Below are 12,153 nucleotides of genomic sequence, written 5' to 3' on the forward strand. Positions count from 1 at the left end.
ATTAATTATAGTCGAACTTCGACTATCGAGGGACCACTAGTAATAAATAGTATTTGAAAGATGAATGGAAGTGTTAGTGTGTAATGAAACAAATTCGTTCGCTCTCTTCGCATGTCCGGAATCGACGTCAGTGTCTACGAAAACTGTATTAGGAATATTGGAAGTAATTAAAATTAAAAACGCGAGATTAAGCCTTGACTAAATGCATTACTAAATGACGCCACCACCTTGAAACATTAACTCTAAGCCTCAGTTTTACAGTACAACGATTGCCCCACCCTTTAAACCGAAATGCATTACTGCTTCATGCCAGTGTAGACGGGTTCGGGGGTCCAATACCTGTGCGGGATAACAAGACGCTCCTACCGATAAATGTAATAAGTAAATAGGTTATTTCTTTAAATTATGTAATGGTAGGTCCTTACCGTATATCTAATAGCTGCAGTAGCATGCATCTCAATGTTTTAATTCGAACATATGATTGGCTAAACCTTCCTTATTAAAAATTATTATACAATTCCATTTTCTCAAATGATTAGACGTATATAATTGTGGCTACAAGGAATTCCATCGCCCTATACACAAATTCCACATCTCGGAATTAAGTCAAGTAGGCATTAAACATTATTATTTACTTTATGATCAAGTCCCTCGATGTTTATATGTTCTGCTGAAATATTAATAACCATATTCTTACAGTAAAACACATCGCTATTGTAAATAATGTGTGGTAAGTGTGTGGTATTTCAAATGAAAATCTTAACAGTAGTCAAAGGGTTTTCAGTATTTAAGTTTGACGTAACATATTTGGGCGAACGTTCTGCTACGCGAGGCTTCATTTCAGCTTGAATCGAAATTGACTGACAAACCATAGGTCTCGATAGGTGAAAATTGAGCAACATTGTGATTCTTCTTTATCTGTTTCTTGATTATTTATTAACAAAGAGCACGTGTAAATGTGCTTATTTTTCAGTTTAAATTACAAAAAAATTTAAAAAACAATTTGTTTGAAAAATTCCTTAAAAAAATCCGCGGAAATAAACCAACGTTTATTGTCAGTGTCACTGTACGCAACAAGTTGCACCGGTATTCCGTCAGAATTGCAAAATGATTGTACCGTTTAGGCATGACTTGCGCAGATATAGTTTCCGAAAGGACCAACTGATTGTCAATTGATTGTTTATATTTCAAAATTTATGTTCGAGTTTTCTCCCAAAATCTATTGAATGAGACTCAAATACTACAGTGAGAGCACATTAACCATTAACCAACTGCAGTAGTACAGTAAGCTTATAAATTATAGAAATTTATTATTATTGTACAGCACAATGGATACAGGATGCAGGAAAAGTGCTCCAACTTTAAACTGTTTTAAAAGAATGGTGAAGGAACACTACTTATCTGCTTAGTGCTGTTTGTTGCATCATTATCATTTATCATTTCCATCCTGTTGATTTATTATGTGTGTATAAGTATATTAGTATGTATTGTATGTAAATATGTATATTGGTATATTATATGTAAACGGTATATATCTGTTTATTATATGTATATATTTTGTATAATAATGTATTGTCTATGGTACACCGGAACATACCTGCTATATTTTTATATTTTACAGAATTTCTGTAAATTAAACGGTTGTCTGGAAGAGATCGCTTTTAGCGATAAGACCGCCTATTGTACATATGTGCTTTTTGACTGTTTTTTTGAATGTAAATTGTGTTGGTGTGCAATAAAGTGTATTCTCTATCTCTCTCTCACTCTCTCAAACCACATGCGATCTTCATACCCACTTTCTCGTAACAAACATGTTTTTCGCGAACAACACAAGATGAGAGCAGCACGTACAATTCTTGCAACGTACGCTTTACAGTTCGGTAAACGATTTGCTTAGTCAACATTGCGTTTGAAAACTACGCGTGTTCGCAGTTGTGTGCCTACGAACCGCAGCCTAAATGGATGTGTACGTAAATCAATCGCGTATTCGGCGGCGTGATCAAGCCGCGTCATCGAATCACGCTAGTCTGTGCGCCCGTGTAAAAGTACCTCGTGTTTTGTGCTTACATTCCGAAAACAGTTCGCAGTCGATCGATCGTTTGATGACTACGGTAACTGGCTCCGTCTGCTGACGTTCTAAATCGAAATAGCGTTACAGCAATTCCAATGGGAGAAGCCCTTGGAATCTATCGGTATGCTTTTTTTTTATTGCTTAGATGGGTGGACGAGCTCACAGCCCATCTGGTGTTAGATGGTTACCGGAGCCCATAGACATCTACAATGTAAATCCGCCACCCGTCTTGAGATATAAGTTCTAAGGTCTCAGTATAGTTACAACAGCTGCTCCACCCTTCAAACCGAAACGCATTACTGCTTCACGGCAGAAATAGGCAGGGTGGTGGTACCTATCCGTGCGGACTCACAAGAGATCCTACCATCAGTAAAATGTAAGTAATTAAATAAGTAAAAGTAAGTAAATGCCAAAGTTTGTCTGACTAAACGAACCAAGTAATTTCTGTAAATTGAACCTTATTCCTGGTTCCTCGCAATATTTATGTAATTTCGCGTCACTACAACATAATGTTAGTGACGGGATTCCGTTGAGCAAAACAAACGAGCTATGCCGTCAACTGTGCCGCTAATCCGTCTCGTCACCGGCGGCATTATCGCGGCTCGACAAATACGCGAAAATATCGTTAATTTGTACGATGACGTCACCGGGATCAGCGCATGTATTGGCGGGCTTAGGTCGACATCGCATATTTGAATTTTCGAAAATTTGATGCTCAGTAAAATTATTATCGGCGGCGGAAAGCTAATAAGTATAAAAGCGGTATAATGCCGTCAAGATTACCGATTTCATTGCATTTAAGTTGCTTCAAAGTTAAATAATGATTTCTTTATTTATTTATTTTTTAATGATTATAACAGCGTTAAGTTTATTTTTGAATTATATAATTGGTTAAACGGAAGATAAAATAATAATCATATATTCTAAGTTTATTATTAAATTGTATAATTAGTTAAAATGGAAGTTTAAATTATAATTATACATTCATAGATTCCGACATTTGTATTTTTTCTCTATCCTATTTCTGCAATGAATTACTAACGAATTTCGAACACAAGATTCGAATGGGACCGTATTGAATTAACAATATTCCAAATTGTTCGGGAAGTGATGATCGAGGACATGTAGCGGTCATCATATTTCTCTTAGAGGCTTCAGATTTCGAAGAGAAATTGCTTTTTTAATTCATAAGAGTGCTTATGAAATTCCTCAACGTTTAATTCAATTGGCAAAAAGTAACGAAAAAAGAATAAATAAATGAATATTTTAATAATTATTATTATTTTTTACTGGTGGACTGGTGTTTTACTGGATCTTTTTGAGTCCACAGGGGTAGATACCACCACCCCGCCTATTTCTTGCGTTTAATGCGTTTCGGTTTGAAAGATAGGGCAGCCGTTGTAACTATACTGAGACCTTAGAACTTATAACTCAAGATGGGTGGCGCATTTACGCTGTAGATGTCTAGGAGCTCCAGTAACCACTTCACACCAGGAGGGTTGTCAACTCGTACATTCATCTAAGCAATAAAAAAAAGACCAGCACCCATTATTACTTATTAAATTCTGTAGGTACACATAAAATAGGATGCTGTTCCCTAATTACGTCATACCCTGAAATGACAGTAACAGAGTAAGTCATGCGATTAGCACTATTAAATGATTTGACTGCGATTTAAGCGGTGTTTAATGACAGTTTATAACGATAGATACACTCGTAGTAATGGCTATAAACGATGGCTTGTGTAGTTTGTCGTTTATGACGTCACTAAATAGACAATTTACATAGGTAATTAGGCTATATTACGCTGTATTTAACATATTTTCATAGTGATTCGTGTTGTGGTGTCGTAGATTAGAAAATCATCACATGTCCGATTTGTCCTTCTTCAAATGAAGCTTGTGGAGAGTATTAAGCAGTAGGCAGCGGCTTGGCTCTGCCCCTGGCATTGCTGAAGTCCATGGGCGACGGTAACCACTCACCACCAGGTGGGCCGTATGATCGTCTGCCTACAAAGGCAATAAAAAAAAAACATCTCTTCCCGGTGTCATAAAGTGCTTCTCTGGAAAATAGACAACGTTCCTTGAGTATTATATCAGGATATTGATATGAGAAGGCCGACTACCGAATACCTTGATTATTAGACCATATAGATCCAAAAATCCTGCGTTCAGAATTTTGATACCCAATGGCGGACATTTAAAAAAAAGTAATTTGAATTAAATTAAATCATACTTAACTAGTATTCACGATCATCTGTCTGATATCAATCCACGAATGATTCTAAATCGAGTGTTTTATATTTATACTAACTGACCCGGCAGACTTCGTAGTGCCTCAATAGATAAATAAAAGACCTAAACTTTTGTATAAAATAAACTTAAAACAAACAAAAGGAATCCGTCCGACGGAAAAACGTAAAAACAAACAATTTTGTTTTTATATAATTCCGAGCATTTTCATATTTATTCACCTTTTAAACCTTCTCTGGACTTCCACGGATAATTCAAGAACAAAATTAGCCAAATCGGCGTCCAGCCGTTCTCGAGTTTTAGTGAGACTAACGAACAGCAATTCATTTTTATATACAGTCAAACCTGGATAAGTGAGAACTGGATAAGTGAGAAAACTCTATAAGTGAGAGTAATAGCCAGGACCCGTCATTTTTAGCTCCTAAAACCTCTATTAGCGAGAAACAGAAACCTCTGTAAGAGAGAGTCGTTTTTGCCTCATAGACCTCCGTGAGTGAGACTGCTACTTATCTATACCTCTATAAGCGACAGTCGAGCTTTATTTATTTATATTATTTAAGAGGAACAAATGACAAAACAAATTACAAATTTAACATCTGCTATTTTATGACCCATTCTTAACTTTCGTGGAACTTCTTAACATTGTTTTTGTATTGTTTTCTCGTCAATATTGAACCTATTCTATTTCGTGGAACTAAATAACGTTGTTATTTATTCGATTTCTTTTCGAATGGACACGTGTCCCTGTGTACCGTCCTGTTTGTCGGACTTACTCAGTTTATCGTTAATCAATTGCGAAGGAAAGTTCTGTTCTGCATCATGTTAAAACGGAAAATCAAAGTACTGCCATTAAGTGATAAACTTAAAATAGTGAATGCGTTTGAATCCGGGAAATCGCGAAATTAAATTCACAGGGTGCATTAGCGAGAAACTCGGGTTAGTGAGAAACCTCTATAAGCGAGAATGAGATTGTGCTCCCTTGAACTCTCGCTTATCCAGGTTTGACTGTATTTATATGAAGCTGTTAATGCTATCGCACTCAACGACCGTTTGCAATAAACATTAACACCCGTCACAATACCAGCTAAAAGTTGGAAATAGAATCCGCCGGATGTCGCAGCCGGAGTTTGCGACTAAGAATCGTTAGTGAGTTAATTAAGATTGAAATTTGATTAACCGTTTCCGAGTTTTGGCGTGATAAATGATTATGGTACTGCCTCAAGATCTTTCTAAGCTTGTGCCTATGTGTGTTTCATTATTTTAATGTTGGTTTAGTTTGATATACATAAAAATACTTAGTTCCAAAATCTTGAATCGGTGAATGCAAAGGGCATTTTTGAAGCATTCTTGATAAATTTGCAATTCAGGTATGATTGTAAGCAATTTATAAGAAAACATGTATAGATTATCTTACACGGTACCTTCCTTATTCTGTTTTTTTTACGACAAAATCTATTCCATGTAGTGAAATTTGCATTGAGAAAAATTTAACAACATTTTCCGTAAGTTTCCTTCAAGCTGAATTCCAAAATGGCCGCCACACTTTCGCGCCATAAAATTATTCGAAATTTACTTTGAGTGGCTGTCGTTTAAGCAGCAAAACTTTAGGATAGTTAAATTTGACAGGAGTTAAACATTAGCTGAAGACCGACGCTGAGTAAGCTTTAAATTCTTAAACGTCAAGACAGGCTATGGCTTTTAGCGAAAATGCGTATTATTTAAGAGTTTCGCTACGTTCAAACTCAGACTTCTATTAACTATTTCAATGACTTTTTTAAGGACCTTGTCTTTACTATTGAAAAGCAAGCATTATACATCATTAAAAACCTGATAAATTCGAAATATTAAATATTTTATTGTTAAGTTTGGGCGTACAAAATCTCTTATTAGGATCTCGTTTATGGATATGTATGTATATATTCCGGTATTCCGAGCAAGATATTTTAGAGTAGGAAGTTAGTATTGACACAGCTCGTATCCCTGTTACTCATGTTTAAAAACTTTGAAACATATCTCATTAGTGTTGTGAACAAAAATTTCGCATCGATATCAATGATTTGTTTCGATTTACCTCATAGATTATGTAGCATTATGAGCCTTATTTTGATACACCTATTGACTTCATTTAAAATATATCACATGTTTTTTTTGTTCAATTTTAAACGTTCTAAAATGTTTTTCAAATAACAAAGTTAATGATCAAGAATTTAGCAAATAAAGAATAAGCCAAAAGCAGTAAATATTACGTCCGCAAACCGATTCGAGTCGGTTCATGCAAATGGCTTTATTCGGAGCATCAACGGTCACACCTGGTCCGGCCTTATTGAAGTTATAAGTTGTGCAAACTGCTACACGGCACCTCTCGACCTTACTATTCTAAATTTAGTTCGCTATATCTGTCTCCGTCGGCGATATTACATTCAACTGTATTCTTCCATACCGAATTCTTTAGATATATTTGAAAGGAATCTAATTTTGAAACTGGAATTTGTGTGTTCCAAAACTTATTTAGTGGAAACAAAACGAAGCGAATCCCAATGTTTTGCGAAATCATATCATTTTATTTTAATAATGCAATAAGATGTTGCAAATAAACTCATAGATAGTACTGACAATTCACCTTCCGTTATCGAAAATTCCTCTTTGGTACGCTTTTAAGCTATTTTCACTCAATAATTTTCCAATTTGAAATTAAAATCTAGTTCAACCGATTCCGCTCATTTATCTCTTGCCTTTGCATCTTTTCTGTCTTCACTCCCACCCCACTCCTAAACGCACACCGCTTCGTGCTCATCAGTCTTTTTAGGATTATTTTACAAGCACAGACATGTAGAAAAAAACATGTATGTCATTAAATATCTGAAATATATCAGAAATGCGCATTCCTTTTCCGTTCTTTTGTTTGGTCTCACAACGGAGATCAGTCATGGTCACGTACGAACTTCATTTTATTTCACAGATGCGAAACCAGGGGAGCGAAGCATATGATTTCAGCACCAAACAATAAAAAATGTGTTTGATTGAAGAAATATATAGTGTCGAATGTGAAAGGCGAACGTTAGAGTGCAGTGTGTCCCAAAAAAAGTGCAGTTGAGAGTAACAAAACAGGAGCATATAACAATGGAATATGGTTGAAATTCGTCCACAGCGACTCGAAGACTGTGCTTCCTAAAATGCTGTCGCATAATTTACTCCTCGCTTGAAATTCTCTATCGAACCAACGAAACGATCCTACTTAATTGTTGTACATATATTTTAGATATAGGTTTCAAAAATTTTCATCGTTGTCTACGTGTTTACTCGTAGGATAAATTTAAAAAAAAAATTTTTTAATCATCGAAGCGGTTGTCGTATTTTTGTGATAAATAAATTATTAATGTAATCATAATTAAGTGGCAAAACTCGGTTGTGATGTGCATAGTGTGTAAGCTGTATCGTAAGTAATGTTAAGTTCGATTTGGTGGAGGGAAGGTCCCGCGCAGGTCGCGCGGTGATGCTTGCTGACAAGGGTACGTGTTTTCACGTGGTGTTTGGCGCAGGCGCGGCCCGGCGCCGGTAAGATGCGAGAGCGACGTCAGGCGCAATATCGCACGGTCTCTCTACTGTTTGCCTGCCTTCTCTTCCTCAATTGTCAAGTCGACGCCGCCGGTAAGTTATATTTCAGTTTTATTCACTCTAACTTAGCAATCTTTCGCAAACCTGTACGCTGCTACCCTAAGAGGCTATTCAAGCTAGGCGCGGGTAGGTGAGCTCACAGACTCAACCTGATAGAATTTGCTCACACTAGCCCTGATAAGAGCAGTGCTTCGCAGAATCTATCATCAGATCGGAATCTAGCAATCAAAACCGTAACGTCGAAAGTACCGTTTTCTAAAATCAACTTTACCTTAATAAATGTAAAGTTCTTTTTGAAAAAACGAATTCTGATATCCAAATATATTGACTTGATCACTCAAATACTCGGTTATCAACGGTACAATGTATCTTCACAAACATCTTATGAGTCTCGCATGTTAGTTAAGCTAAAATATGTTTTAAGTTCTGAAAGTAATAAAAATGTAAAAACGAACTGACGAAGTAACTACATCGAAAATAATAGCGATACGCATTAAGGTCATTGTAATTACCTACAGTTGGACGCGATTCCATGGAAAACAGCATTGTCGCCTTTATATTCATGTAAACAAATTTATTCTGTGGGATAACGAGTCTACTGTCATCGAATTTCTTTACGATTTCAATTAATAAAAAATCGTAATTAATGTCAAATTAATACGTGAAGCAAAAACTTTGTATCCCTTTTTACGAAAATTGCGCGGACGGAGGACTATGAAATTTTCCACACTTATAGAGAATATAGAGAAGAAGTGCACAATGCTAATATTTTTTTAAAATAATGCATAAAAGATACATTAAATCAATAAAGAAAACATTACACACACTACATACCATGTATTTGACGCACACTCGCATGCATATTATTTATTGTCAAACTTTTGTTCTTGACGTCTGTGGTCAAATTGAGAATAGATTAAATATTGTTTGTCTTTATTAATATTTTTTTATAGTGTAGCCTTGGCGCAATTTGTGATTATAGTAGTATAAAATACAATTATAATAGTGTACAAACTTACAATTCCAATTAATTATTATAGTCGAATTTCGACTACTGCGGGACCTCTAGTTAATATCAAAAATGCAAACTTCGACGGCGTGCGATCTCTTTATATTTTATTTTCTACAATAATTAATCAATAATATTATATGTATATGTCGCGTTAAGCTCTTTCCGATTATCACCTGTGTCCTCGTGGCCAATCATTTGTAGGTTAGACTCTAAATAAGAATACAATTAAATAATAGTACACTAGAAACTCGGTGATCTCAGAGATGCGTGCGACCGCAATGGTGCCTCCAAAGGGAATGCCTCCTCTCTAAAATGACTGTCTAGTAATCCCACCGTCATAAACTAAGTCTTCAAATGTCACACGCAATACCGTCTTTATCATAAGGGCACACGGGGCCCGTGCCCAGGGCCCCCATTCTCAGAGGGTCCCGAAAGATCGACAATTTCTCTCACACGTTTCTTCTCAAAACATTTTTGTCGGGCACATTACACTTTTTTCACAAATCAGTAATCAAGATTTTGCTCAACAGAAATCCCGAAACTAACCGTTATCGAAATCGTAACCAAAAAACCAGCAGCATTCTAATATCATTAATGACATATTATATCATACTGTATTTGATTACCTATAATAAATGATCTCATGCTCAGTAAAAAAATGTTATTATAATTCGCTTTTTTTACTTTCCAAAAGGGCCTGAAATTCTTGTGTGCCCAAGGGCCCCATCCTAGTTTAAGACGTCCCGGGTCACACGTCATCCACAGATTCACTGACACTTGCCATACGTCATTGTCTATTGAACAATTCAATAACAAGTCTACCCATAAACAATTACGATCGCAACGCCATCTCCGATTCCACCCAGGTAATTAACCTAACGTTTCCAATCTAATATATTACAGCTATTTCCACTGATGCTGCGACATATATATATATTTTTTATTTACAATTATCATTTAATTTTCGTGATCACCTTGTAATGAAAACGAACAAACTACACATTAGCATAAACAGAGAATTTTCTCGTAGTATTCGTAATTATATGGATTCATGGTAATTGATTAAACAAGTTAATTCCAAATGTATATTACTAGCTAATTCGGGCAGCAAGATCGCAGATTGTGAACAAGCGTGCAATAGATATACCCCATCGACTATTATAAGATGGAATGTAGGCGAAGGAAAGTTAGATATGAGAAAATAAAGTTTGATATTGCTATTACGGGGAAGTCACTCATAGCGATGTCTTTTAATTTGATAGCGAAATAATAGGCAGCTTATACTCATTAGAATCGTCTTAACATGGCAACCGATAGGACAATGAAGACTTAAAATAGTGAACTAGCTCACTGTTTGGGGTTATATGGCACAGGGAGTCCATTAAAGTTACCTTGAGAAATGAGTTCTAAGTCTTATTTGCACACAGAATATCCTTTCAAAATGAAACACGTGAATGTTTCGTCGCAGTAATATATTGCTATTACGGGGAACTTACTCATAGCGATGCCTTTTACTTTGATAGCGAAATAATAGGGAGATTATACTCATTACAATCGTCTAACATGGCAACCGATAGGACAATGAAGGCTTAAAGTAGACAAGAATCACAGGAATAATGCTTTATGTATCCTTTTTTCTATATTTTAGTGCACAGACGAGTGAACTAGCTCACTGTCTAGGGTTATATGGCACTCCGAGTCCATTGAAATCATCTTGCGAAATGAGTTCTAATTTTTATTTGCACAAAGAATATCCTTTCAAAATGAAACTCGTGAATGTTTCGTCGCAGAAATAGATAGGGCGGTGGTACCTATTTGTGTGATTTTAATTCGTACAGACAGCAGTAATTAAGCAAATTATATTTTTTTCGGTTTTAATATTTATAACACGATGATATTTCTTAATTGTTAAAGTCATTGATGGTCAATGAAATACGTACACAACGTATTTCATTAGAACAAATCCAATGATACAAGCTTATTGAACTTGAACATATCAACTTAGTCGCAACACTCGATACGGATACATTAAGCGTCGTTCCTTTGAGCTCCGTCTACTTCAAATCTTTAAATTGACCACTATTTAACACATTTTATAAGCCCCATATGCGACTGTTATCTGATGCGGCAGTCATACCCGTGTTCTTTCGCTCGAAATGAGAGGCGACTATGTCCAGATTTCTATGGGCATGAGTTATAAGCACTGGCTGAAAGACTTACAAAAATGGTCCCGCAATCAACATGTTAAATCAGTTACAGCCGTGTATATTTTGCGTACGATAACGGTGATAACATATCCTCATGATGACGATACAAAAATTACGAGAGAATAAAACGTCGTTAAAAATTAAGGAAAAAAAACAAACACACACACACACAACCACTTAAACTCGATCCTCGAACTTTTTCATTTTCGTACATCGCCCCTTCATATTCGGTCATCATTAACATACAAGGATCGTAGGGTTCAAATTAACATAAAAGTGAGAAGCGAGGAGCCCCTACAACCCTTCGCGAGTTATGTGGCCGTTGCTTTATGAAAATGAGACGTAAAAACGTTTTTACGACACCGAATAAAACAGCTTTTCATGTTAAATGTTGTTATGAGTGTGCACCATGACTTGACTGAGTTCATATAATTGCCGGGTTTGATTTAGATGTTTTTTTGTTGAGCGAATTATGTATGATATTGAATGTTTATGTTCGAGAATTCGTGTATACTGCGGAGTGAGGTCCTGTAATATTATTATGTTAATTTGACATTGACTCTGCGCTCCCTTTAGTATATGAGGCCGTCAGTACAAAAGTGGCCTAAGCTTAACATAGTTAGTATGGAGGCGATTAGGTTTGAATTTTCATGAATTTGAATTTGAGTAGGCAAAAAAACAATACACGCAAAAATAATGCTTACAAAGCTGTCTGTTATCTATTGGTGAAACTATGGATAGGCCGGTTTTGCATCAAAATTTATTATATTTTAAATAAATTCCAATATACGTCATATAAGCTTGAATATAAAAAATTCTGAGTTAGGCCACTTTTGCGCTGATGGCCTCATTCATATATGACAAGGTTTTGTAAGGCTTAAAATAATATATCACAGCTTATGTACAAAAAGTTTTCTAGTTGGAATTCGCGGTGTTCGTAATTCTGTACATTATCACTAAGGGCTTTTAGTCTTAGAACGTTTTTGTTCCCATAGA

At 35.8% G+C, this 12,153-nt stretch overlaps 1 long non-coding RNA gene across 4 annotated transcripts in view; it reads left to right on the forward strand.

Moving 5' to 3' along the window:
- Nucleotides 1-12,153, forward strand: part of LOC101742035 (tyrosine-protein phosphatase Lar) — a 448,057-nt gene that overhangs the window by 222,978 nt on the left and 212,926 nt on the right. For all 4 annotated transcript variants that reach the window (XR_009974350.1, XR_009974352.1, XR_009974351.1 and 1 more), the window contains exon 3: nucleotides 7,863-7,971. This is a non-coding gene — a long non-coding RNA (tyrosine-protein phosphatase Lar). The remainder of the gene's footprint in view (nucleotides 1-7,862; nucleotides 7,972-12,153) is intronic.

This window comes from Bombyx mori, chromosome 11 (assembly GCF_030269925.1).
Source record: "Bombyx mori chromosome 11, ASM3026992v2".
NCBI lineage: Eukaryota > Metazoa > Arthropoda > Insecta > Lepidoptera > Bombycidae > Bombyx > Bombyx mori.